This window comes from Kogia breviceps, chromosome 1 (assembly GCF_026419965.1).
Source record: "Kogia breviceps isolate mKogBre1 chromosome 1, mKogBre1 haplotype 1, whole genome shotgun sequence".
NCBI classification, from domain to species: Eukaryota; Metazoa; Chordata; class Mammalia; order Artiodactyla; family Physeteridae; genus Kogia; species Kogia breviceps.
This window is the reverse complement of record NC_081310.1, coordinates 24,463,828-24,490,836: the sequence shown is the minus strand read 5'-3', so window position 1 is coordinate 24,490,836 and position 27,009 is coordinate 24,463,828.

The following is a 27,009-nucleotide window of genomic DNA, read 5'->3' as shown; positions in this document are numbered from 1 at the left end:
CCACGTGCCCATGTGCTTCCACATCTTATCTGCCATGCGCTTCCTCTTCTCCCATGGACTCTTCAGATGTTCAACGCCTGAGAAGCCACTTGAGGACCCTTCAGCACCACAGCTGCCAGTGCCCTCCATGACAGTGCTGATATCTGTGCAGGTGTTGCTGTCTGCCTCCCTCCCCGCCCTCACCCCGTGTCCCCAAAGCTGTGTAGACCAAGGAGCTGTTACAGTCTCAGAAGACCTCATTCCTCAGTATGTCTAAAACACCGCAGCCTCAGCACAGAAGCAAACAGAATGCTCTTCCTTCCCACTTTCAGTTACCCTAGCATCAGAATCCTACTTTTCATATCTCCGCCAACGTTGAAAACTGGCCGTTGTAGCTTCAGCTTGTAGCTTCTCTTTCCCTGGGGCCAAGGGCGAGATTGGCTAATGTCTGAGATACCCATTCCCACTCCTGCCACATAAATCCCTTCCAAAGTGACTCAGGCAGGTCTGAATCCCTGAAATGGGCACCATTTAGGCTGCAGTGGGGGACCCTGTATGCTATTTAAAGAAACAAACAAAAAAAAGAAACAGAAATCTCAGGAATCTTGAAGCTATTCATCTTGAAGACTATTCATGGAAGCAGGGAAATTAAACATGACATCCTTGAATATATACCCTCCAGAGCGCAGCTTGGCCTATTGTTTCCCTCATAATGACAATTTACCTCTGGGAGGTTGAGAGCAGGGCACTCTGCTGGATCAGGTATCGGGGAGGAAATGAGAACAAAGCTATATTGTCAGGAAGCTTGAGGGCTGACACAAACATAGCAGTGCTCCAGAAAATTATTGTTGAAAATGTTTCCTCCATAGCTGCCTGTGGTTGTTCAACCTAATCTTCAGTCAGACTGGACCTGGAGAGGAAAACTACTCCTGTGTGTTGCCTTTCCATTAAGGAGAGAAACATAAAGACATAAATAAGAGTGGTGTAAGCCATTCCCACTGTTCTGTCTTCCCTTTCTGCTCCCTTTTCGACATCACTTTCCAAGACTCAAGTGTTCTCTTAGCTCTAAGGGCTGTTGTCATTAGGAGAAAATATTGATTTGACTTACATCCCTTTCTTCCTTTGGTGGAGCTCCTACCTGCTCACCTGCTCATTTGATTACCTGGGGACCTGACGAGAACAGAAAATCCCAGAGACAAAACAGGGGCCCAAGATGGAGCGTATAGAATCTTTAGTAGCGAATTGTTGGGCTGGAAAAATTGTCAAGGTGGAATCTAAAATGGGATCTGTCATCAATAAAATCCTTTAGCCCTTCTGCTTCTCTAGATAATCCCATGGATACCCCAAAGTAGATTTAAGTGCCCAACTAAAGGACACAGGCGATTATTGTGGATGTGTGAAGCTCAGCGTGAGCAAGATAAAGCTTCTCTAAAGTCTTGATCTGTCAGCACTTCTGGCTGAATTTTTTTGTGGCAGCTGTAAATCAATTCCTTTCTTAAGAGTGTAGGAGAAGCTGTGAAGAAATCCTGCAAAGGGTGAAGATGAAATATGGAAGGAGAAAAGGGACAGAACTGTACTAATAAGCTAGTCATGACAGATGGCTTTGGGGATTCATTCATTCGTTCATTTTTCATTCATTTATCCACCCAGCCACTCAACACATACTCACGGAACCGTTTACTGTGTGCTAAGCATTATATTGTTGGGGGCAGATCAGTGAATAAAATAGGAAAGATTGCTGCTTTCTTGGAGCTTTTGCCTGGTAAGGGAGACAGACTAATACGACACAAATTATGTAACTGTAATTGTGGTAAGTGTGAGAAAGGAGAGGCACGGGGTGCTATGAAAGCAAATAACAGGGTGGCGATGGTTCAAAAAAATTTCCATGAGGAAAGCTGAGCCCTGGAGGATTAGCCAGATGAAAGAGAGGGGAGTTTGGGGAAATGAACTAATCAGGAAATAATAGCACGAATGAAGGAAGAGTCAGGTGAAAAAAAATGAATCTCAAAAAAACAGCCATCCGTAAAAAGCAAATGAGCAAAACTCAATGAAGAGAAGGCAAAACAAATAAAGCCTAACCACAGTGGGGCACATATCTGCTCCAAAAAGCTGCAGTGGAGGCAGGGGAGTGGGTGCGGGGCCTCCTCCATCCATCTGGCTTCCGTCTCTCCCACACTGATAGCAAAAGGCATTTTGTGGAAGCACAAGGTCAAGTCCTCCACTACTGCATCCCTAAGATGTTACCCTAAGGCAGATAGATGCCATGAATTCTTTGTAAAATTAATATGGTTATCAAATGACAGAATGGCAAAGTTGGAGGTGGGGATAAAACTAAAATTACTGGTCACCCATGATGTGGCAGGTAATGTCTAAGCCCTTCGTGTGTATTTTCTCATTTAACATTCAAATAGCCCTCCATGGTGGATAGCACACATTTTATACTCTAAAGAGAACTGCAGTCTGGAGAAGGTAAGTCACTTGCTCCAAGAGTTAAGGATGGAGATGAACCAGCTCCAGTAGGTCTAACTCTTTTGTCTGATCATACTCCCACTCTTCTTTGCAACCTAATTAGAACCCATAGAGCTTGTCTAGTCCCAGCCTGTTCTTTTGTAAGGGGACCTGGAGCTCACAAAGGTTCAGAGACTCATGTAAGGCCTTGGGATTAGAGGCCAGTGTAGGATTAGACCTCTGGTTCCCATTACTAATCCATACATCTTCCCCAGTTCTTGTTGTTTTGTTAAATGTAATAAAAACACACTGTTGAGAATTATCAGGATAGAATGCCAAAACTACACAAAAATTCATCATCATTTTTCTTGAGTTACATCCCCTTTTCCCTGGAAAGCTTCAGTGTCGAAATATGTAGTGGAAACTTCCTATCAAAAAAAAATAAAAACCCCACTAAATGATGTATTTTGTAATGAAGCAATCACACCTTACTTTTGGATTTTTGTATTTTGAACTATATTAAAGCAGGACGTGTTTGCATTAAGCAGCTGATTTGTGCATTTTATACAATATTCTTCTACATTCATCTAATAAAATGGAAAGTCTTAAATAAAGTATATTTAATCAATTGACTTCTCTAATAAAATCGCATATCCAGAATAATATCTTGGCCCATACACTGAATAATGAAACAATACTGTGGAACAGGAAGATAAAAAATGGTAACCATTTGCTCCAACAGAGAGGAATTCTACATTTGTTATTATAGAGTTGCTTCTAATTAGTTTTAACTTTGAACATGTCACTCACTCTTCTGGCCTTGGATTCTGCTTTGGAGAAATGTAGGGATTAGACCTGATGGTCTGTAAGATTCCTTTTAGATTTGAACTTCAATGAGACAATGGGTCTTGGAGGTATATTTACAACTAGCCCACCCTTTCCTCCTCCACAACCCTCAGCCATCATTCTCATCAGCTGTCCCTTAACTTTTGATTTCCAGCCCTTCCCTACTGGGTCTTAGAAATGCTAAAGGGAACTTCTGACATTTTCAGTTCCTGGGCCTGAGCGCCCCCTAGGCACGCAGAGAAAAATTGTAGCTCTGGGGGAAGACGGTGTCTCACTATGGTCAGCACCAAACCCTTGAACTTCCCTGTATGTACTCTGAGGCAAGAACGCTGGGGCAGGGAGGGAGCTAGGAAGGACAAGAGGGAGTGGGTGGCAAGCTCTGTCATCAGCCAAACATTGCAGGGGCTCTGTGTAGCTGTCCCCCTAACAACAGGTACATTCAGAATGGAAGGAGGTGAGCTAGAGGTGGAGCAGACCCTGCCCCGTGGAAAGAAGTCAGGGGCTACATAGTGAATGTATCAGGCTAAAGAGTAGTTACTGGAAAAATTTACTGTTCAACTCAATCCATTCACAGAAAATGATCCAAAGGTTACTAAATAAGCATCAATTATTTGCATTGCTTCTGTTGCCTTCTTGTTCCTATAAATATCATGCATGCATATCACTGGATTTCATCTTTGTGTATATACCTTTTTTGCTGCTTTTTTCATTTCTGGTACTGTTTTGTATACATACCTCCCACCCTCATAGTCCACATAAACATTACCTTAAATCTTTTGTAATATGGCTAAACCATAGTGAGGCACTTATCGAGAAGAAAATTCATGCCTGTGTATATGTATGCGGTATTAAGTGTTCACTGTGTACGTACGTTTGTGGGTGTGTATGTTTGGGATGTATGTATTATATGTGATAGTATGTGTCTGCTGTGTGTGTGTGTGTCTCGGTGTGTATGTGTGGTATATGTTCATGTGTGTGGTATGGTATGTGTATTTGTATATGTTTGTGGCATATATATTTGTGTGTGTGTGTGTACGTGGTATGTATGTGTGTGCATGTGAATGTCTCTGTGTTTGTGTGTGGTGAAGTGTGTGGAGGGTTTTGTGATGGGTGTGGTGTGTATGTGTGTCTCTGTGTGTTCGTATGTGTGGTTTGTAGTGTGTATGTGTCTATGTGTGTATGTGGTGAATCTCTGTGTGTGGAGGTGTGTGTGGTATGTATGTGTACGTCTGTGTGTGTGTTGTGTACATCTGTGTGTATATATGTGTGTATATTTGTGGTGCGTATGTTTCTGTGTGTGATATGTGGTGTGTATGTTTGTGTCCCTCTGTGTATGTCTGTGTTTCTGTGCCTGTGTGTGTGCTCACTCCTGTATGGGGACTTCAGTCCCACAGGTCTTGGTCCTAGGCCCTTCTCTCAGACCTCAGCATCTGTGCCAGAATACAGAGACTTCCTAGGCACTCACATGGACTGCGGTTTGTGTCCGGAGAGAGTGGAGAAAGCATGTCCTATTGCAGGTGTTTACAAGCCTGCACAGTCGTGTGCTTGGGTGTGTGATATGCCAACTGCTTCTGCAGAGGACAGGTGTCTGCAGTTATCAGCAGAGACATGACCCTCAGGAAGCAATTACCACAGGCACCAGGCTGCTTGAATTCCTGGGGGTCTGTTTTTCCTCTAAGATCATACTTTCATTCTCTATTAAAAGAAAAAGAAAGACAAAAAGAAAAATCTCTTGGGTGAATCAGTCATTGTTATTAGGCCCTTCCATTGCGACATCCTCTGATCCTAGAAGCACTCAAATCCACCAAATGGCCTTTCCCCTATATTCTGGCTTCAGTTCTCTGTGGGACTTGCACACATAGCTCCACCTCCCCCCACCACATGGGCACCTCTTCTGTGTCTCTCTCATCATCGTCGGCCTTCTGCCTTCCTGACCTGGATCAGACCCAGAAGGAGTAGAAGACTGAGGCCACAGTATCTAGGTTTAATTCTCTGTTTAAATCCCTGATAATTAATTCCTCTAATGTTCATTGAGTAGGTGTGGCCACATGCTGGGTTAGGCATGCAAGATACAGTGATGGGTAGAATAATATGGTAGTTAAGAGCGAGGGCTCTAGAATAATATAGAACCTGTTTACCTCCCATCCTCACCTCTTAATCTGTGACCTTTGACAAAGCAACTTCCTTAAGGCTCTGCTGCCTTATTTGTGAAATAAGTACATACTTCACTGGATGGCTGTGAGGTTAACCTGGCATGAAGTACATAGAAGAGTGCCTGGAATGCGATAGTCCACACATGTTAGCTCTTGTGTGGACTGGCTCACAGACCTTCATTCCAGCCTCCCAGGTAGAGGGAGACGTTGGGAAGCCGAGCACCATGTTTTCTGGAGGTCTTTGCAGTCAGAGTTCTAGATGCAGACTGTCTTCCATCATGTAGATGCACTCAGCATAAGAAGTGCAAGGCGGGGCTTCCCTGGTGGCGCAGTGGTTGAGAATCCGCCTGCCGATGCAGGGGACACGGGTTCGTGCCCCCGTCCGGGAAGATCCCACATGCCGCGGAGCGGCTGGGCCCGTGAGCCCTGGCCGTTGAGCCTGCGCGTCCGGAGCCTGTGCTCCGCAATGGGAGAGGCCACAACAGTGAGAGGCCCGAGTACCACCAAAAAAAAAAAAAAAAAAAAGAAGTGCAAGGCATAATCGGCTCCCTTTTGTGAAATAAAATGGAGTCACTTATGTCAAGGGGTCTTAAAATGGAGGTGGGAGGTTATTAAGGAGGTGAACCTTACACATGTCCTCACTGGGTGGAACCATGAAGGTCTGAACTGAAACCATAAAAATTCCAAGGACTCTATAAGAACACCTGAAAACTGTCATAGTAACAAACTTTTACCTTCCTCTAGTGATAGCCTTAGCATGAAATCATGATTAGCCAAGACTAGCTTCCACCTCCAACTGCAATTAAGACTTTGTAATGCAGACCTCCCATCTTTGCCTTTATTTTGTTTTTCTTTATTTATTTTTTGCTTTGACTATCCAGCTTCTAATACTTGTTTCTTAAAAAATTTTTTTATTGAAGTATAGTTGATTTACAATCTTGTGTTAGTTTCAAGTGTACAGCACAGTGATTCAGTTATAGATATAAATATATAAAAATAAATATAAAAATAATAAATAAATATACACACACACATATATATATATATATTTTTTTTTTTTCAGATTCTTTTCCCTTATAGGTTATTATAAAATACTGAGTATAGTTCCTGGTGCTATACAGAAGGCCCTTGTTGGTTATCTATTTTAGTGTGTATATGTTAATCCCAAACTCCTAATTTATCACCTCTCTCCCTTTCCCCTTTGGTAACCATAAGTTTGTTTTCTATGTCTGTTGGTATAGTTCTGTTTCATATATAACTTCTTTTGTATCTTTTTTTTTTAGATTCCACATATAAGCAATATCATGTGATATTTGTATTTGTCTGGCTTACTTCACTTAGTATGATAATCTTTAGGTCATTCCATGTTGCTGCAAATGGCATTATTTCATTCTTTTTTATGGCTGAATAATAATCCATTGCATATATATGTATACACACACACACACACACACACACACACACACACACACCATCTTCTTTATCCTTTCATCTGTCGATGGACATTTAGATTGCTTCCATGTCTTGGCTATTCTGTTCTATTCTATTCTGTTCTCCATAGTGGCTATACCAACTTATATCCCCACCAACAGTGTAGGAGGGTTCCTTTTTCCCCACTCCCTCTCCAGCATTTATTATTTGTAGATTTTTTGATGATGGCCATTCTGACCAGTGTGAGGTGACACCTCATTGTAGTTTTGATTTGCATTTCTAATAATTAGTGATGTTGAGCATCTTTTCATGTGCCTTTTGGCCACCTGTATGTCTTCTTTGGAGAAATGTCTATTTAGATCTTCTGCCCTTCTTTGCCTTGAAAAGCCCCTGAACTTTACTCAGTGTCCCCACTAGGGACACTGGCTTGTTACCGAAATCTGTGTGCCCGAATTGCAATTCTTTGATCTTAAATAATCAAGCTTTTTGCTTGATTATTGCTTCTGAGGTTTATTTAGGTTGACCCTCTTTTAGCCGTTTTTGCTGGCGACCAAAGTTGTGGAAATGTGAGGGTTTTCTTCAGTGGTGCTCTGGAGTCCATTTTCCAGCTTCTTGGGCATTGAGAGGCAGGGACTGTAGCAAAGGTAGCCCCAGCATCAGGATTCTAGCACAGCTCCCGAGGTGCCCCAGAGGTGGTGACTTCCCTGACTGGTCATTTCTGTGTTGTTTTGGAAGCTGTTTCTGAAGCCCCAGCCTAGAATCGGCTCCTTCAACCCTTCTACTAACTTTGCAAGCACATTATTCCTTTATAAACTCCATTTCCAATTATTAAATTAAATCCTATTTAATATAAATAAAGCAATTTCTATTTCCTGCCCTGAATTCTGATGGATACAACTATTATTATTTGTATGTGTTATTAATATTAATATATTATCATGTTATCTTGTCGTAAATAATATACAATATATTATTATATATTATACACATTAATATAGTATTTGTATATATTAAATAATATTAAAATAATAACAGCTACCAAATATTGGTTATACTATAGGTCCAAACGTTTAAAGATGTTATCTAATTGCACTGTCCCAGCAAAATCACACAGTCTTTAAGGGACCCAATCAGGGTGTGAACCTAGATCTTTCTGCCACCTAGATCAGGTGCCTAACCACTGCACCCTACTGTTCCTTCTCTGGTGGAGCTCTTGGTGCAGTGAGGATGGCTACCATGCACTGTAAGAAATGCTGAAAAGAGCTGTGGGCCCAGGGCTGTGGGAGCCCAGGAGAGAAAATGTCTAATTCTGCCTGGGCCTTAGAAGTCCACGATGGTGTCTGCTTTCCACCTTGGGAAGGGGTCACAACCACTAGACTTCTTAATATGTTGGGGGACCCTGCCTCAAAGATCCAGTGGCCTGTTTCTCAAGTAATAATGATTTAATCTGCTTGTTTGCAAAGGTAACTGTCTGCTCTTGCATCCAGGTGAGTCATTGCAGGCCCTGGGACATTCAGATCCCTTTGTGAGACACATTCTAGCTGGCAGCTGGAGAAGCACATAAGCAGAGAGTTCGGCCAGCCTGGGGCAGATGTGTACACTCACCTTCCGGGCGGCTCTCTCCCTGTTTCTCACAAGACTTCTCTGCAGCAACACCTTCTTGCTGGGAATGCCTCAGTTTCAGAGACCTTGCCTTATTCAGGTCTGTACCTCTCGCATGGAGCATATTGCAGATGCTCAGAGAATGAACAAATGAATAAATGAATGAAGAAACCCCAGCCTGCAGCTAAGCCGGGCTACCTGGAGAGCTGGATTCTTTGCATTCTATTCTCAGCTCTTTTCTGCCCCTGCTTCTGGTTGCCATGGTTCACTCACATGCCTGGCCTTGCATGGACTGCACTACTCTCATCCTCTTCCCAGCATCTGAAACACTGGGGTTTGCCTTTAATCGATGCTTCTTTTAATTCCATGAAATGATCTATAGCGTCATGGGTTGTTATAATTTTCCTTCACTCAATTTAGAAGCTTATGTGCAAAAACAAAAGCTTATGGCTTCCAATGTGTGTCTGAAAGGTCTCTTGTTCCAGAAACAAACAAGACCTTTTTTCAGCTGAAGGACTGATGAGAGTTTCTATCTCTAAGTGGAAGGTTCATCCCAGTAGCCAGTTACAGCTGACCTTTCCTTTTTGGGGGTCTGGGGACCTGGGGCTATACAAATCTTTGCATTTGCATGCTTTACAATTCACAACAGGTTTTTTTATTTAAAAAAAAAAAAAGCTCCCATTGATCAAGATATGCAGAGCAGGTATTATCCCTGTTTCAAAAGAGTAGCTTTTGAAGCCAGAGTCACACAGCTTTAAGTGGCTGAGTGAATCCACGACTCTGAATCAGTGCATTTTCCACTTTTCCTTGGAACTAATCTTTCCCAGAGCTGTGGGTTCTACTGAAGGGGGGGGGGCGGGGGTGGAGGCACAGGGAGTCTGACTTCCTGGCTCTCGCCTCCCTCGTTTCCAGGATTCACTACTATCCCTTAATTTTCAGGTTTTGGGTCTTGTAAAATGTTGTAAATTAGACAATTAGAAGCCCTATCCTGGAACACATTTTCAAATTCCTAGCCTTTGGGTAATTGGATCCTCTGCCTTAACATTCAGCCAACACCCATGACCACACCTTCAGCAGAGCCCTGGGCAGGGGTGCAGGGAACTGCAGGAGATTCTGGTCCCAGGACAACTTTTAAATGATGTCAGACAAAGACCGCCACAGACACACACTTCAGATAGTCTTAGGTCACAAGGACCTGAAATACCACGGTATTTTGTAGGGGGCACAAAAAAGGGGCTAAGAAATTATGCAGCTGCTAGAGATGAGATGACAGAAAGTTACAGTGGAGATGACAAAGCACTCTTAAAATAATGATACCAAAGATTGCATGGGCTTCCCTGGTGGCGCAGTGGTTGAGAGTCCACCTGCCGATGCAGGGGACATGGGTTCGTGCCCCGGTCCGGGAGGATGCCACACGCCGCGGAGGCGCTGGGCCCGTGGGCCATGGCCGCTGAGCCTGCGTGTCCGGAGCCTGTGCTCTGCAGCGGGAGAGGCCACAACAGCGAGAGGCCCGCGTAACGCAAAAATAAAAAAAATAAAAAATATTGCATGCATACAGTGCTTGACAATGTTATAAGCTGTCTCATATATATCATTTCATATAATTCTCAGAATGACAGCCTTATCAAGCGGCAGAGCAGACATTAGGACACCAGTTTAAGAAATTAAAACTGAAGCTTGTGGTTGAGGTCTTCTGATCCCAAATCCAGCTCCCTCATGAAAATCAGGACCAATATGATATAAGGTTATTTCAATTTTTTTTAAAGTCTATAGTCCAATTTACCTGCTTCTGCCTCTTACCTGTGTATGCAGGAGTTCAGTCTCCTGCAAATTCCCCCTTGATTAGTTCCGGGGTCCCTAAGTTCTGGGAGTCCCTAAGAGGTTTCTCACATGCGTTCAGCAAGAAGCCCACTCACAGAAGTTTTGCTGCCGGTGACTATTCCAGTTCTGGCTGGACCCCATGACGGTCACAGCACCCTAGGCTACTGGTCAGGACCCACCCCGGCACTGTCGTTGCCTCTCTGGAGCTGTGCTCTTTCCTGCAACTTCATCAGACCCACCAGTCTCTGCTAATTTCAAGTCCTCAGGCGGTCAAGGATATCTGGTGCTCTGTGGCAGTGTAAGGGACCTCCCTCTTTGTGGAGTCATGCTTTGTCAGAGACTCCCAAAGCAGTGTTGTTATGACTGCAGTGTGATACAGGGGTTAACTGAGCAGCTATGTCCGTTTTTATGTATCCGGGGGTGACCTTGGGACAGGTGCATTTAACAGCCACAGAGCTCTACTGGATTCCACTGGGTGTCTCCACGACACCCAGCCCACCCAGTGGGCTGTCTATCAGTCAGTCTGAACTTAGGAACCAAATGGAGTGAAGTACATTTTCAGTTAAACCTTTGTTGTTCAAAACTGAAGACTCAAGCAGATTTGGGTAGCCCATCATTCTTCAATACCTAAGTGCTCTTATTTGGATAGATGGGAATGCTAGTCATAAGCCCTCTGATATGTCAGGCTTGTAGTTGTAGGCACAAGTAATCCAGTGACAAATAAGGTGGATGCAATTCCTACTCTGTTGGATCTTATCCTCTGGAAGGTCAAGGTCATAGCACCAAGTTCTTTGTTTATCTAGGATGAGTTCTTTCCTGGGAGACTTATCTGGATTGTTCACTCTCCTCTTACACACCTCCCTACCATCTCACCTTCCCAACTTGCAAGTAAACATTGTTTTAATTAAATTTTTATTCTGAGATGATTGTAGATTCATTTGCAGTTGTAATAAATAATATGGAGAGATCCTGTGTACCATCTACTTCGTTTCCCCCATCTTAAAACGATGGTACAATATCACAGTCAGAATTGACATCAACACAGCCAGACACAGAAAATTTCCACATCCACCACTACAAGAATCCCTCATATCACTCTGGCATAGCCAACCCCACCTCCTTCCCCCATCCCTGATCTCTGGCAATCTGTTCTCCATTCCTATAATTTTGTCATTTTGAGAATATTATATAAATAGAATCATAGAGCGTGTGCCTTTTGGGAATTGACTTTTCTTCACTCGGTGTAAGTCCCTAATTATCTGGAGATTCACCGAAGTTCTTTTTATCAATAGTTCATCCCTTTTTATGGCTGAGCAGTATTCCACGGTGCAGATGTGCCATAGTTTATCTAGTCACCTACTGAAGGACATCTGACTTGTTTCCAGGTTTTGATTATTATGGATAAAACTGTTCTTTATAGGTTTTTACGTGAATATAAAATTTCATTTCTCTGGGACAAATGCCCAGCAGTGCAATTGCTAGCTTGTATGGTAGTTGCAGGTTTCGTGTTATAAGAAGTTGCCACATAATTTTCTAGAGTTGTGGGACCATTGTCTGTCACCACTAGCAATGTGGGAGGAATCCAGTTTCTCCACATCTTCATCAGAAAGTAAACTTTTAACTGACTACTCCACCAAATCACCAGACCCTCCCAGACAGGTTGAAAGTCACCGAGGGGGCACAGCCTGAGATTGTTTACTTGTTTGTTTGTTTCTCCCAGAGGGCTCTTTAGACTCTGTGCAAATTTGACTTCTACCCAGCATGTCACACCATTTCCCTGGACACGTCTAGACATGCCTGAAGCCTCAGAGGGGTCAGCAAAAACTGTCAGCTCGAGCTACATGTCCCTCTGCATATAGTGAGATGTTTAGGGGTTTTATCCCCAGAGCCTTTTCTAAAGAACTGCCCCTCTCCATATCCCCTACTGGGGAAAGGTGGGCCCCAGATACCAGTTTGTCCCCATCCACTGGACCCAAGGGAGGCTGTCTGTGACTTGTGTAGAGTCAATCCCATTCTTTCCCTTGATGTCTACTATGTGTCAGGCACTGTTCTAGGTGCTGTAGATAAAATAGTGAACCATTGGGACTTCCCTGGCAGTCCAGCAGTTAAGAGTCCACGCTTCCAATGCAGGGGATGTGGGTTTGATCCCTGGTCAGGGAACTAAGATTCCATATGCCACATGGTGTGGCCCAAAGAAAAGAAAAATATGAAGGGGAAATAGACAATAAAGAAGCAGAATGATTTCAGATGGTGATAAATACAACAGAGCCTACACCCAGGGCAACGTGATAGAATGAGTCTCCAAGGAACTCAGCTTTTTCAGTATTAGAATTACTACTTTTTTTCAAAGCTAATTATTTACGTTTTTTCTGTAATATGTTTTCTGATCCTAAGATCCCAGAGTTGACTATTGCTATCAACAATTCCTTTTATCCATTAAAGATCATTTTATAATTTGGTTTTTTGAATTAAAAAACATTTCTCCAAATAGGGAATGGGGCACTACAGATGCAGTGAAAATACTTTCTTCTTTAATTTCGACACCATATTTTTATGAATACAGCCAAAGACTGCAGGCTTTTGGAAGGTTCTGTTCTTGTCCATTTCTTGTTCTGTGAATTAATATTCCCAGGTCCTTTCCAAGAAAATACTGTAAAGTCAAACCCCTCACATCCTGTACTAACTAGTTCCAAGCTATTTACATAGATATACATCAAACTTGTTAGCCTCAGCCTGCCAGATATTTCTGCCACTTGAGTCTGTTTTGAACAAATCAGGCGTCTACCAGGCATCAGGTTATCTGTGAATGTGACAACGTGCACTCTTTGATCAAATTTCATCTTCAGGTGTTAAGCATACAGAACATCGAGGCATGCTTGGCCTTCAGACCGGCATAGCATAGTCCACTTATACTCTATGGGCTTAGTTGCTCAGTGAGTTAGGAAGTCACCTTAGGCTTCCCCATCTTGCCCATGAAAATATTACCCATGAGAGCTTTGGTAAGATATTTTGCTCAGATCAAGCTACGGTACATTACCTGTTTGGTAATCCCATCAGAAAAGCAAATGAGAGTTTGATGAGACTTGTTCTTAATGACCCCATGTTGGTTTCCAGCTTTTCAGTCCTGTTTGTGGTATTACACCATCTGCCTCAAGCAGTTAGCATAGACTTTTTCAGGTTCTTCCTGCTCTGAACACGACTGAAACAAAAATCTTTGCTGTCCTTAAGCTTCTTGAAATCTCGGCTTCTTCTGACCTTGGTCTTTGGAGGCCTTATATTCCAACTTTTGTGCTCATGTTTACAACATCTGAGTGCCCTGAGCAGCCAAATTGTTAACTTCCATGTATTATTTTTGGCATGTTCATGCACAGATGCACAGCAGCTTGAATGACTTACGACTGTATTAATAAAAATGTTAGTTTTAAATAATCTTCCAAATCCCTTGACATGTTCCGTCTTCTGGAGTCATTAGTCACAGAATCATCCTCTCTTTTCTGTTTATTTTATCATACCCACTTTCCTAAGGCTTAATGTGCAAGGCTGATTCTTCCTAAACTTCTCTTTCTTAAGTATATGGTCTTTAAAATGGCATGGTTACTTTTCACCAATCTTAAGAGGCCTGGTTAACAATATGGGTTTCAGAGTCAGGTAGATCTGGGTTGGATTCTCAGGTACTTTATTGCTAGCTAAGTAACCTTGCACTCATTAACTTCTTTAATGCTCAGTTTCCTCATCTGTGAAATGGGGATAGTTTCATAGGTTGTGAGATCATTAAAGGAAGTAATGCTTAACACATAGTGAACACCCAATAAATGATGCTAAGGGCTCAACAAATGTAAGGTATTGTTATTTGTATGATCCTTGTACATTAAGATTGCATCTGGAGTGTCATTTCCTCAAAATGTTACTTCTGCTTTCTTCAGGAAGGAAAGAATTTACCAGATCCTTGCTTTTGGAGTATAAGTCTTCCCGGTGTTCAGATAGATTTCCTTCTCTATTGCTACTGTCCCTTATTATGTTAGTTTTCTAATCTGATTTGCAAAATGCCGTCCACATCCTTAAATGCTTCCATAGTTTGATCATTCCATTTCTCTATTCTTTAATCCTCATCTAAAAGTGTCTATTCTGCTTTGCAAATGTCCCTAAATGTAAATAATTCTATTATATGTTGCAATTTTTCCACCCTTCAATTAGTTGTCCTTCTTTTGGGTGGAGGATGCTATCACATGATGCATGCCTTAACATGGCAGAGAATATACTCTAGCCTAGAGTCACTTTTTAAAAAGCCAAATACTTCTTTTTAAAAGCATAATTTCCTTTTGATACGAATGATCACATTCGCTTTTATTATCTATGCTTAGTTCATATCTAAGATCATATCTTTCGCTGCCACATCTTTCTCCTCTTGTTTTCTCCTGAGATCAGCTGGGAATCTTCACCACTGTTCTTTCCATTTAACACCTGAATCTTCAGTTTTATCTGAATCTTTTTCTCCCTCCTCATCAAATGTTAATGGAAAACCTCTTGGTCAGTTTATGCATTACCTGCCAAACTCTCCCCTCCTGTTCTGTCTCTTGCCAAGAGTCCATCGCTCTATTATTATAAGCCATGGTCCAGGAAAATCAAAACTGTTTTTCAACTCGTTTATGAAGCTAGCAGTTCCCTTCCAATATCTCCCTTTCTCTTCCAAGGTTATTACTTTCAACTGAAATATGAGTTTAAATGATCTTCATTGCCCCTCAAATGCCCATTTCCTGTTCATGATTTTGCAGCTATCTGAGATGCACCCGCAAATGTCTTTGTGCTGTATTTTCTCTTTCCATGAAGATTGGTGGGAGCAGGCAGTGGTCAACAGGCTTGGCGACCCTTGGCAGGCTCTCTTACATTTCAGGTGCCTATGTCAAAAACCAACAAACCTCCAGAGTTTCCTATTGGGATCTCCTTGTTCAACTCCATTTCAGCCACACTGGCATCCTTGCTGGTCCTTAAATACACTGGGTGTGGTTCTGCCCTGGGGTCTTTGCACCAGATATCTCCCAGACATCTGCAAGACTCACTGCCTCACCTCCTTTGTCTATGTGCCTCTGCCCTATGTTTCAATAAGGCCTACCCTGACCACCTTATTTAAAATCACAAACTGCGCTGCTCTGCTACCTCTATGTTACATTCCCTATCTTCCTTACACAGCTCCATTTTTTTCCACAGTACATATCACCTCCTAATATATGAGATAATTGACAAATTTATTATAGTTACTGTGATTGTCTGATACCCCCTCTGCCTCCCCTTCCTACTGGAATATAAGCTCCATGGAACAGAGATTTATATATCCTGGAAACTTACAACAGCCCTTGATACATACAGATGTTCAGTCAACACCTGCTGAATGACACTCAGGATTCAATGGCAAATGACAGTTCAAATCCACCACCTGCCTTCTTTCCTGTTTTCATTCCTTTACTTGTTTTCTTTCCTTCTAAAATAAGATTATTTAAAATATAAAAATAATACTAAAGTTTGGAAGTAAAAATTAGGAAAAAAAGGAAAATCATAAATGGTAAACATAAAGTTAAACATACTCTTACCACCCAGAGGTAAACGTTGATAACCGTTAACACTGAATATTTTTTCCAGTTTTTTAAAACTGGATGTGTGTTTATATATAACTGAAACACGCTACTGTACATGTTATATAAGCAATACTCTACATAGTATTTATCCACACAGTATTTGTATGCAATGTATTTATACATACATTACTATGTAAATAATACTGTACATAGAGTTTAGTATTCTGATTAGTATTTGAGGGAAAGTGGTTTTTTCCTGTTGTCTTGGTGCCCTGCAGGCTCTCAGAACAAAGTCTCCCCATTTCTCTGCCTTTAGTAAAGAAGAACCTAACCTAACCCTAACTTAGCCCTAACCCTAATCCTTAACTGCTCTCCTAGACTAGGACTTCTTCCTATTGGGTCTTGGGAGAACATGAGATGGTCTTAAAACTTTATTTTGTTTCACCCACTAAGAAACTTCTTTGAGATCAACCTTTTAAATGGCTCTATTCTAGTTCATCATTCAGACTTGCCATTTGCCATTCTCCCCCTTTTTCTTTAGTGAAAAAACATAATTTTATTCTAGGCAGCAGTTTACTGAACCAAAGGACTATATTTCTGTCTTCCTTGCAGCTAGTAGTCCATGTTACTGAGTCCTGGCCAATGACATGTAGGCAGAAGTGTGTTGTGGGACTTATGGGATGGCAGCCATAGGCATGGTGGTTGGGGTTGTCACAGCCATCATGAACTTTAAATTGACCTTGAGGATGGAAGTCACTTGCTTGGATGTTAGAACAGAAAGTTATCCCTAGGCTACCTACTTTAGATTCCTTTTACATTGCCCAAGAAACAAATATCTATCTTGTTTCAGTAAGTATTATTAGGGGCATTAGTGAAATTCAAATCAAAATACCAAGAGGATTTTTATCTATTTGACACTTGGTAGGCTGTTTGAAAATCTGTATGGAAAAGTAGAGGGAGAATAGCCAAAACATTTGCGAAAAGTACTATAATGTCGATGGACTATGAGATTATCAATACTTATTATAAATTAGAGTATATAGCTAAAACTGTTTTTTCTTTATGAAAATAGACAAATTGATCAAAGTAATAAAACAGAAATCCAAAAAACAGCCACGAATATATAGAATCCTGATTTATGAGAGAATAGACATGGCTTATCATAGGGGAGATGATGGATTATTCAGTAAACAAATTGGGATGATTAGCTATTCATATGGAAAAATAACAAAGTTGGAGCATTATCTCACACTCTACATACCAATAATATCAATTCTTAGTAGATTAAATACTTAAATATGGATACACATAAAAATTTAAATGTGAAAGAGAGAATCGCAAAATTTTTAGAAGAAATATAGAAGAAACTTTGTGAATTCAGTGGAAGGAAACATTTCCTAAATAAAACAAAACTTGCTAACCAGAAAAGAAAGGATTTCTAAATTCAATTACCTTAAAATTTAAAAAACTTGTTATCAAATAACATCATAAAGGAAAAGACAAGTTATAATCTGAGTGAAGATATTTGTAACTCATCTAATTGACAAAATATTAGAATCCAGAAAACATAAGATAAAGCAATATAAAAAATATAACCCAACAGAAAAATGGGCATCAGACATGAACAGGCATTTCCATTAAAAAATGCAAATATCATATAAACATCTGACAACATGTTCAACAACACTAGCAAATAAATAAATGCTAATTAAGAAAACAATGAAATACAAGATACACCTACTAGATTGGCAAAAATTAAGGTATATGCTAATGTCAAGTATTGATGGGAATGTAGAACAAAGGAAAAGTTTAGACACAGCTGGTGACAGTTTAAATTGATACAACCACTTTTGGAACAGTTTCCCACACCTTATGACTCAGCAATCAATTCCTAACTATATGCCCCAGAAACCCTTATGCACTTGTGTACCAGGGGCCATGTTACAAAAACATTCATATCAGTATTGTCTGTAATAGCCAAAATGTCTTACAGCAGGAAAATGAATAAATATATTGTAGTGTAGTCATACCTTGGACTACTATACTGCATGAAAAATAAAAACTTCCACTCCACACAATAATATGAATTAATTTTAGAAACTTGATGTTTAAGAAAAAGCAGACGCCAGATGTTGACACATGTATGCCCCTCCCCACACTTTTTTCTTCATATTTAAAGACAATTTTTTTAGAGAAGTTTTAGGTTCACAGCAAAAATAAGGGGAAGGTACAGAGATTTTCCATATACCTCTGTCCCCGCTAATGCGTAGCCTCTTGCATTATCAACATCCCAGAGTACTACATTTGGTACAATTGATGAACCTACACGAACACATCATTATCGCCCAAAGTGCACAGGTTACATTAGGATTCATTCTTTTTTTTTTTTTTGGCCATGCTGCATGGCATGTGGGATCTTAGTTCCCTGACCAGGGATGGAACCCATGTCCCCTGCATTGAAAGGTGGATTCTTTACCACTGGACCATCAGGGAAGTCCAGGATTCATTCTTGATGTTGTACATTCTGTGGGTTTGGACATAGACATTCATATAAGATTTAATTTTAACATATATAAATAAAGCTTATCTCAAGAAAAAATCAACAACATTAGCTGAAAGAAAGCAAATGGAATAAAATAGTAAAGATAAAAGCAAAAATTTATGAGTCAAAAATAGAAAATAAGTAAAACTAATAAATTAATAATGCTGGTTCTTAAAAAAGTAAATGAAATAGGTAAACCATTAGCTGATCCAATAAAAAATGAGAAAGCATACTATAGAAAATTAAATGGGAAACTTTTTAAAAAATGTCATTAACTTGAAAAAGTCTGCGCAAATAAATTTGGAAATCCAGATAACACAGATAATTTCTTAGGAAAATACTCTTTCCAACATTGACCTGCATAAAGAGAGAAACCTTAAGCAGACACATTTCCATAGGAGAAAGAAATAAAGTTATCAAGACACTACCCTACAAAAAAAGCACAAGATCTGGATTATATCACAGGTGAATTTTTACCAACACTTTATTTCTAGTTTAGCTCCAACATGTAAAGAGCTGTTACTCCTCGCCTTACAACAAGAAAAATGCTGAATGCACAAACTAAAAATCAATGAATTCTTAGATCCATCAAAGAATTGAAGTCATAGGGCAAACGTCCACCCTGTAATTTGGAGAGACATGCAAGTACAGATATCACAGCCAATATCAAAGTCATTCAAGCCATTAACTGGTAGAAACATTTAATGGTAATTTTGACTAATTGCTGGGGGCTGGGCATAGACTAGCTTGAGAGTTAAACATTCCTAGGGGCCCAAGCTTAGGGAGGATTTCACACTTTTGAGGGATTTATACCTCCAGGTTCTCACATTGAAGACTGAAGAAAAATATCCTTGGGTTTCTAGCAGGGGGAAGGGAAAAGTAACTATTTAAAGATGTGCCCAGGGCTTCCCTGGTGGCGCAATAGTTAAGAATCCAGGTACCAATGCAGGGGACATGGGTTCGAGCCCTGGTCTGGGAAGATCCCACATGTCGTGGAGCAACCAAGTCCGTGTGCCACAACTACTGAGCCTGTGCTCTAGAGCCCGTGAGCCACAGCTAGGGAAGCCTGCGTGCTTACAGCCCATGCTCTGCAACAAGAGAAGTCACCGCAATGAGAAGCCCCCACACCACAACGAAGACCCAACACAGCCAAAAATAAATAAATAAAATAAATTTATTAAAAATAATAATAATAAAAAATAAATAAAAGCGTGCCCAGAGTGAAAGAAAACATTTTGAAATATGCCCAGAGAGCATTCTCCATACCAAAGTTCTGCCCTCCAGGGGAAACTACTTTCCCAGAATCTTATCTTACTGGGAGAGAGGGTAAGCTCCAGCACTCTCTACCCTTTCTGTCTGAGGAAAAGAAAAAAAATGATGAAACACATTTCTGAAGGGCAGAGCCCAGGGACTCAGGCCTGTTAATCATAAGATTATAGAACAATTATCCTCTCCAACACTTCACCACCACATCAACAGGGCTCCAATATAATAGTGGAGTACAACTGAGAGAGCTGTAAGATGAAGACTTAATTTAAGAAGGAGTTCTTAGCGAAACTCAAAGAAAACAAGGGAGGAAAAAAAAAAAAGACCAGGAATTCTCAGTGCTACTTAAATGCCAGCATAGAGAAAAAAAGTCCAAATTCTATATACCTATACCTAAACTAATGCAAAAGTCCTGAACTAAAGTATTAATGAACAGAATCTTTTAGCACATTAAGAAAACAATACATATTTATCAGGTGGAGTTTCTTTCAGGAATATAAATATGATAGGATGAATGCAAGGATGGTTCAATAATATGAAATCCATTAATATAATTCATTATACTATTTGTTATAAGCTAAATATTATTTTAGCATCTCTGTAGATTATTAAAAAGGCTTTTGACAAAATTCAATACCCATTCCTGATGAAAACTCCAAATAACATAGAAATTAATAGAACTTCAACATAATAAAACATAAAACCCACGCCTAGAGTTAAGCTATTCTGTGACCATGAATTGGAAGTCTTAATATTGTTAATTTCCATTGAGGAAAACAATATGGAGTTTCCTCAAATAACTAAAAATAGAAATACCATATAGTCCAGCATTTCCACTCCTGGGTGTATATCTGAAGAAAATGAAAACTCTAATTTGAAAATATATATGCACCCCAATGTTCATAGCAGCATTATATACAATTGCCAAGATACAGAAGAAACCTAAATGTCCAACAACAGATGAATGGATAAAAAAATATATACATGTATATGTATACACACACACACACACACACACAATGGAGTACTACTCAGCAATAAAAAGAATAAAATTTTGCCATTTGCAGCAACATGGATGGACTTGGAGGGTATTATGCTAAGTGAAATGTCAGACACAAAAAGACAAATACTGTATGGTATCACTTATAGGTAGAATCTAGAAAATACAACAAACTAGTGAATATAGCAAAAAAGAAACAGACACACAGATATAGAGAAAAAACTAGTGGTTACCAGTGTGGGGAGGGAAGGGAGAAGGGGCAATACAGGGGTAGGGGATTAGGAAGTACAAACTATTATGTATAAAATAAACTACAAGGATATATTGTACAACACAGGGAATACAGCCAATATTTTGTAATAACTATAAATGGAGTATAAACTTTAAAAATTGTGAATCACTATATTGTACACCTATAACATATATAATATTGTACATGAACTACACTTCAATAAAAAAAGAAATTAGGTTCAGAAAATTTTTAAAAAGAGAATATATCTAGTGTTATAAATTGAACTATGTCTTTCAATAAGATCTGTCCTAATCCCTAATACCTCTGAATGTGACCTTATTTGCCAATAGGGTCCTTGTAGATGTAATTAAGTTAAATGATGTCATACTGGAGTAGGGTGGACCCTTAATCCAATATGGCTGGGTCCTTATACAAGAGGAAGCAGAGACACATATGGAAAAGATAACCATGTGACATCAGAGGCAAAGATTGGAGTGATGCATCTACAAACTAAGGAACACCAAGGATTGCAGGCAAACTCCAGAAGCCAGACAAGGCAAGGATCCTCTCCTACAGGTTTCAGAAGGAGCACAGCTCTGCCAACACCTTGATTTTGGACTTCTAACCTCCAGAAACGAGATAATAAATTTCTGTTGTTTTAAGCTACCCAGTTTTGTTGTAGTTTGTTAAGGAAACCCTGGGAAATCTAGTAACATTTATGCATATATGTATGAATTTTTAAAAACTTACTTGTTTATTTTTGCAAAAAAGAAATTCAGAATGGGTAAACCAGAAACTAATGAGAGTGATTTCCTTTAGGGTGTGTGTGGCTACAAGGTGGAAGGGGTTGGGATGGCGAGAAGACAACTAGAAGCATACCTTTTTAAGCTTTGGCCTTTGAAACTTACAAATGTTTTATATAATAAAAGAATAAAATTAAATCAAAAAGAGTGTAGAAAAACAAACCCAAAAATTGAATATCATCAGAAACCATTAACTACTAATGAAATTGATAATAAAACCACACAAAGAATTATTTCATGTAACTTTGGAACACATTTACTCTAGCTATACATCTTTAGTGGGATATATTCAAAGTACAGAAAAGTAAAGCTTTGTATCCCAGAAGGCAGATTATGAGTGGCATTCTGAGTCTGATCAAAGGGACCTTCTTCAATTTATCTACCTCCTCCTGGATAAGATGCTGCTGCGATTGGAGAATGTTTTGTAATTCAGCTGCGATCCAGATGCCAGGGAAATTAGGTTAACTCCATTTCTTGCAGCTCAGTTGGACTTCCTTGGTTTCCACAAATGCAGAAGCCTGACCTTCTAGAAATAATAGCTAGAAATAATCAAGCTAGAAATAATCAAGCCCCACACTCCTGGCTGAACTGGCAAGAGAGTGCATGGTGCCCAGAAAGGACAAAAGGGAGGTGCTGCAGGCACAGGTCAATATTCCATCGGTACTGGGGTCTCTACCTCCAGGAAACAGAAGCAGTCTCTACACGGGGCAGAGCTTCCATGAAGGTTGGAATTGCACTATTTAGTTTGTGGTTGAGGCAGAGGTTGAAAGTCCTAATAGCATCTAGGGACACAGCGTACAAGGTCTTAGGAAGCTTAATTTGCTGAAGCGAAAAAACAACCCTCATACTCCAAGTTCTTGGGAAGTTTTTAGGGATCTTCTAAGGAGTTGCTTCCCCTTTTGTCATCTTTACCAGTTTGGCTCCTGGGCCCTTTCTCTCTGACTCCTCTGGCTTCACTTGGCCACGTTTTTGCCATCTAAATATTCAAAATCCAATGAAACTTAGTTTGAAGTTGAAGCCCCGTTTCAATTCATTCTTTGATCAAAAACTTTCCATTGCTCTTTGCTGTCTCTGGAATAAAACTCAAACACCTGGACCTGAATCAGGGCAGTTACATCACACTGTTTCCCCTCACGTAAAACCTCACCCTGGCCACCACTGTCCCCCTCAACACCCTGTGCCCAGGCCTGGCCAGTCCTCTTAGCTTCCCAGCCTTCCTCTCTCCATCATGTTCCCAATTCCCTTTGTCTATGCAAATACTGTCCTCTCTTCACTGTTCAATTAGCATCGCATCTTCTCCATGAAGGTTTCCATGACATCCTGCACCAATTTTTTCTCTCTTTCCTGACATTCTAAGGTACACATTTTTCTATTATTCAATTGCAAACTTTAATTCTACAGATGAATAAGGTTAGTATTAGCATAGTAGATGCTGAACACCTACTATGAGCTAGGAGTTGTTTTAGATGTTAGGGCTACAGTGATGAATAAGAATTTTTATGATCAGTATAGCTGCAGTCCATGAGGAAAGAAACAGATGAGAAATGAACAATAAAGTAGGGTAAGAGTGAGGACTGGTAGAGGGGCCAATATCGAGAGACAGGGAAGACCTTGCTGAGGAGGTGCCATTCAAATGTCTTGGGGAAGAACCTTCCTTTTCAAAGGGCCAATGATGTAATATGAGTTTCTGAGGCAGAAAGATCTTTGGTGGAGCAGGAATAGCAAGGGAGCTGGTGTGACTGTTGTGGCGTGAACAAATGGGACATATTAATACATGCAGCCTTAGCTCACTGGGTAGCTTTTCAGATGCATTTCCTGTCTCCTCAAATAAGTGGTTAATTTCTGGGAGAAAGGGAGTCAATACCATTGATGCTCATGGAATCAGATCATCTTAAAGCTGAAAGAACTTTAGAGATCTTGTATATCAAGTTCTCCCACTACAGAAATTTCTGTTACCACAAGACTTTCCCAAAGTTTATGCATTCAAGTTCCACCTACATGACTTTTCTTAAATGTATTTTAAGATAAAATGTTATATTACTACCATAAGTGGAAAACTAGTATCTTTTAAATTCATGCTAAAATAGGAACTTAGCCAATAAAAGATTATTCCCTGTGCCACCTAAAATCATCATCTCATGTACCCCCAGTGTTCTAATTGCCACCCTCTGCGTCATGTTGGCTACAATAGCCCTGAGAGGCAGTCGTCCAACTGTGGCTTGAGCACTGACAGGGAGGGGAACTCATCATGATGTGTGGCAGCTCATTCCATGTATTGCCAAGTACAATGGTCAGAAACAGTCAATAATTGCTGAGTGGATGATAGGCAAGTAAAATAAACAAAATTGAACTTAAGCCACACCCAGGAATGTGGTATGAAGACCACCTGGAATGTAACCAACCCAATCTCTAACATTTCCTCTGCAGCAGGGAGAATGTGTCTTCCTTTGCAGGCTCATTCTATCTTGTTTTGTAACTTTCTGTAGTTAGATATCTGCTCATTTTCAAACAGGTGGAATGACTGGGCCCATAAAGGAGTTGATTTATCTCTGGTAGTTGTGAACTTTTGCAAACCTATACTCTTGCTAACTTAGAATGTGAAGCCTGGCACTTCATTGATTACTGTTTGGCAAGAAGAAATTAATCAATAAGGTTATAACATTTTATTATATTTTTTGTTTTCCATTACAAAAGCAATGCATGACCAACGTAGAGAATTTGAGGGGAAAATAGAAAAATTCATAAAAAAGTGAAGATGACTTTTAATGCCACTGCCCAAGATAGCTTCTGCTAACATTCTGGTATGCTATTTTATACGTACATCAAATAGCATGTACTTGGAATTATATAATACAAACTCTTTAGTTGCTTTTTCCCCTACTAACTGATAGATCACAAGTGTTTTTCTCCTGTAAAATATGGAAGCATAAAATTCATATGGCTATGACACAACTAAATTAAATGAATTAACTAAATATCTTCCTATTCTAAAACTTTTAGGTTTTAACATATTTCTATAAAGATGTGAAAAGCAACCTTAAGCTATGTTTTTGTCTAGGTATGATAATCTATAGGATAATTTCCCAGGAGTGCACTGCTGAAGCAAAAGTCATGCATATTTTTAAGGCTTTTGCTGTTTCTGCTGTCTTTTCTTTCAAAAATTTATATAGATTTATGTTTCTATAGTCAGTGTATGAGAGTATATTTCCCTGCACACATTTTTTTGAATTTTTGAATTTTATTTTATTTATTTTTTATACAGTAGGTTCTTATTAGTCATCAATTTTATACACATCAGTGTATACATGTCAATCCCAATCGCCCAATTCATCACACCACCACCGCCACCCCCCCCATTACTTTCCCCCCCTTGGTGTCCATACATTTGTTCTCTACATCTGTGTCTCAATTTCTGCCCTGCAAACCAGTTCATCTGTACCATTTTTCTAGATTCCACATATATGTGTTAATATATGATAGTTGCTTTTCTCTTTCTGTCTTACTTCACTTTGTAAGACAGACTCTGGATCCATCCACGTCTCAACAAATGACCCGGTTTCGTTCCTTTTTATGGCTGAGTAATATTCCATTGTATATATGTACCACAACTGCTTTATCCATTCGTCTGTCGATGGACATTTAGGTTGCTTCCATGACCTGACTATTGTAAATAGTGCTGCAATGAACATTGGGGTGCATGTGTCTTTTTGAATTATGGTTTTCTCTGGTTATATGCCCAGCAGTGGGATTGCTGGATCATATGGTAATTCTAGTTTTAGATTTTAAGGAACCTCCAAACTGTTCTCCATAATGGCTGTATCAATTTACATTCGCACCAACAGTGCAAGAGGGTTCCCTTTTCTCCACACCCTCTCCAGCATTTGTTGTTTGTAGATTTTCTGATGATGCCCATTCTAACTGGTGTGAGGTGATAACTCATTTTAGTTTTGATTTGCATTTCTCTAATAAATAGTGATGTTGAGCAGCTTTTCATGTGCTTCTTGGGCATCTGTATGTCTTCTTTGGAGAAATGTCTATTTAGGTCCTCTGCCCATTTTTGGATTGGGTTGTTTGTTTTTTTAATATTGAGCTGCATGAGCTGTTTATATATTTTGGAGATTAATCCTTTGATGATTCATTTGCAAATATTTTCTCCCATTCTGAGGTTTGTCTTTTTGTCTTGTTTATGGTTTCCTTTGCTGTGCAGAAGCTTTGAAGTTTCATTAGGTCCCATTTGTTTATTTTTGTTTTTATTTCCATTACTCTAGGAGGTGGATCAAAAAAGATCTTGCTGTAATTTATGTCAAAGGCTGTTCTTCCTATGTTTTCCTCTAAGAGTTTTATAGTTTCCAATCTTACATTTAGGTTTCTAATTCATTTTGAGTTTATTTTTGTGTATGGTGTTAGGGAGTGCTCTAATTTCATTATTTTATATGTAGCTGTCCAGTTTGCCCAGCACCACTTATGGAGGAGACTGTCTTTTCTCCATTGTATACCCTTGCCTCCTTTGTCATAGATTAGTTGACCATAGGTGCGTGGGTTTATCTCTGGGCTTTCTATCTTGTTCCATTGATCTATGTTTCTGTTTTTGTGCCAGTACCATATTGTCTTGATTACTGTAGCTTTGTAGTATAGTCTGAAGTCAGGGAGTCTGATTCCTCCAGTTCCATTTTTTTCCCTCAAGACTGCTTTGGTTATTCGGGGTCTTTTGTGTCTCCATACAAATTTTAAGATTTTTTGTTCTAGTTCCGTAAAAAATGCCATTGGTGGGCTTCCCTGATGGCACAGTGGTTGAGAGTCTGCCTGCCAATGCAGGGGACACGGGTTCGAGCCCTGGTCTGGGAAGATCCCACATGCCGTGGAGCAACTGGGCCCGTGAGCCACAACTACTGAGCCTGCGCATCTGGAGCCTGTGCTCCGCAACGGGAGAGGCCGCGACAGTGAGAGGCCCGTGCACCGCGATGAAGAGTGGCCCCCGCTTGCCACAACTAGAGAAAGCCCTCGCACAGAAACGAAGACCCAACACAGCCAAAAATAAATAAATAAATTTAAAAAAAAAATTAAAAAAAAAAATGCCATTGGTAATTTGATAAGGATTGCATTGAATCTGTAGATTGCTTTGGGTAGTTAGAGTCATTTTCACAATACTGATTCTTCCAATCCAAGAACATGGTATATCTCTCCATCTGTTGGTATCATCTTTAATTTCTTTCATCAACGCCTTATAGTTTTCTGCATCCAGGTCTTTTGTCTTCCTAGGTAGGTTTATTCCTAGGTATTTTATTCTTTTTGTTATAATGGTAAATGGGAGTGTTT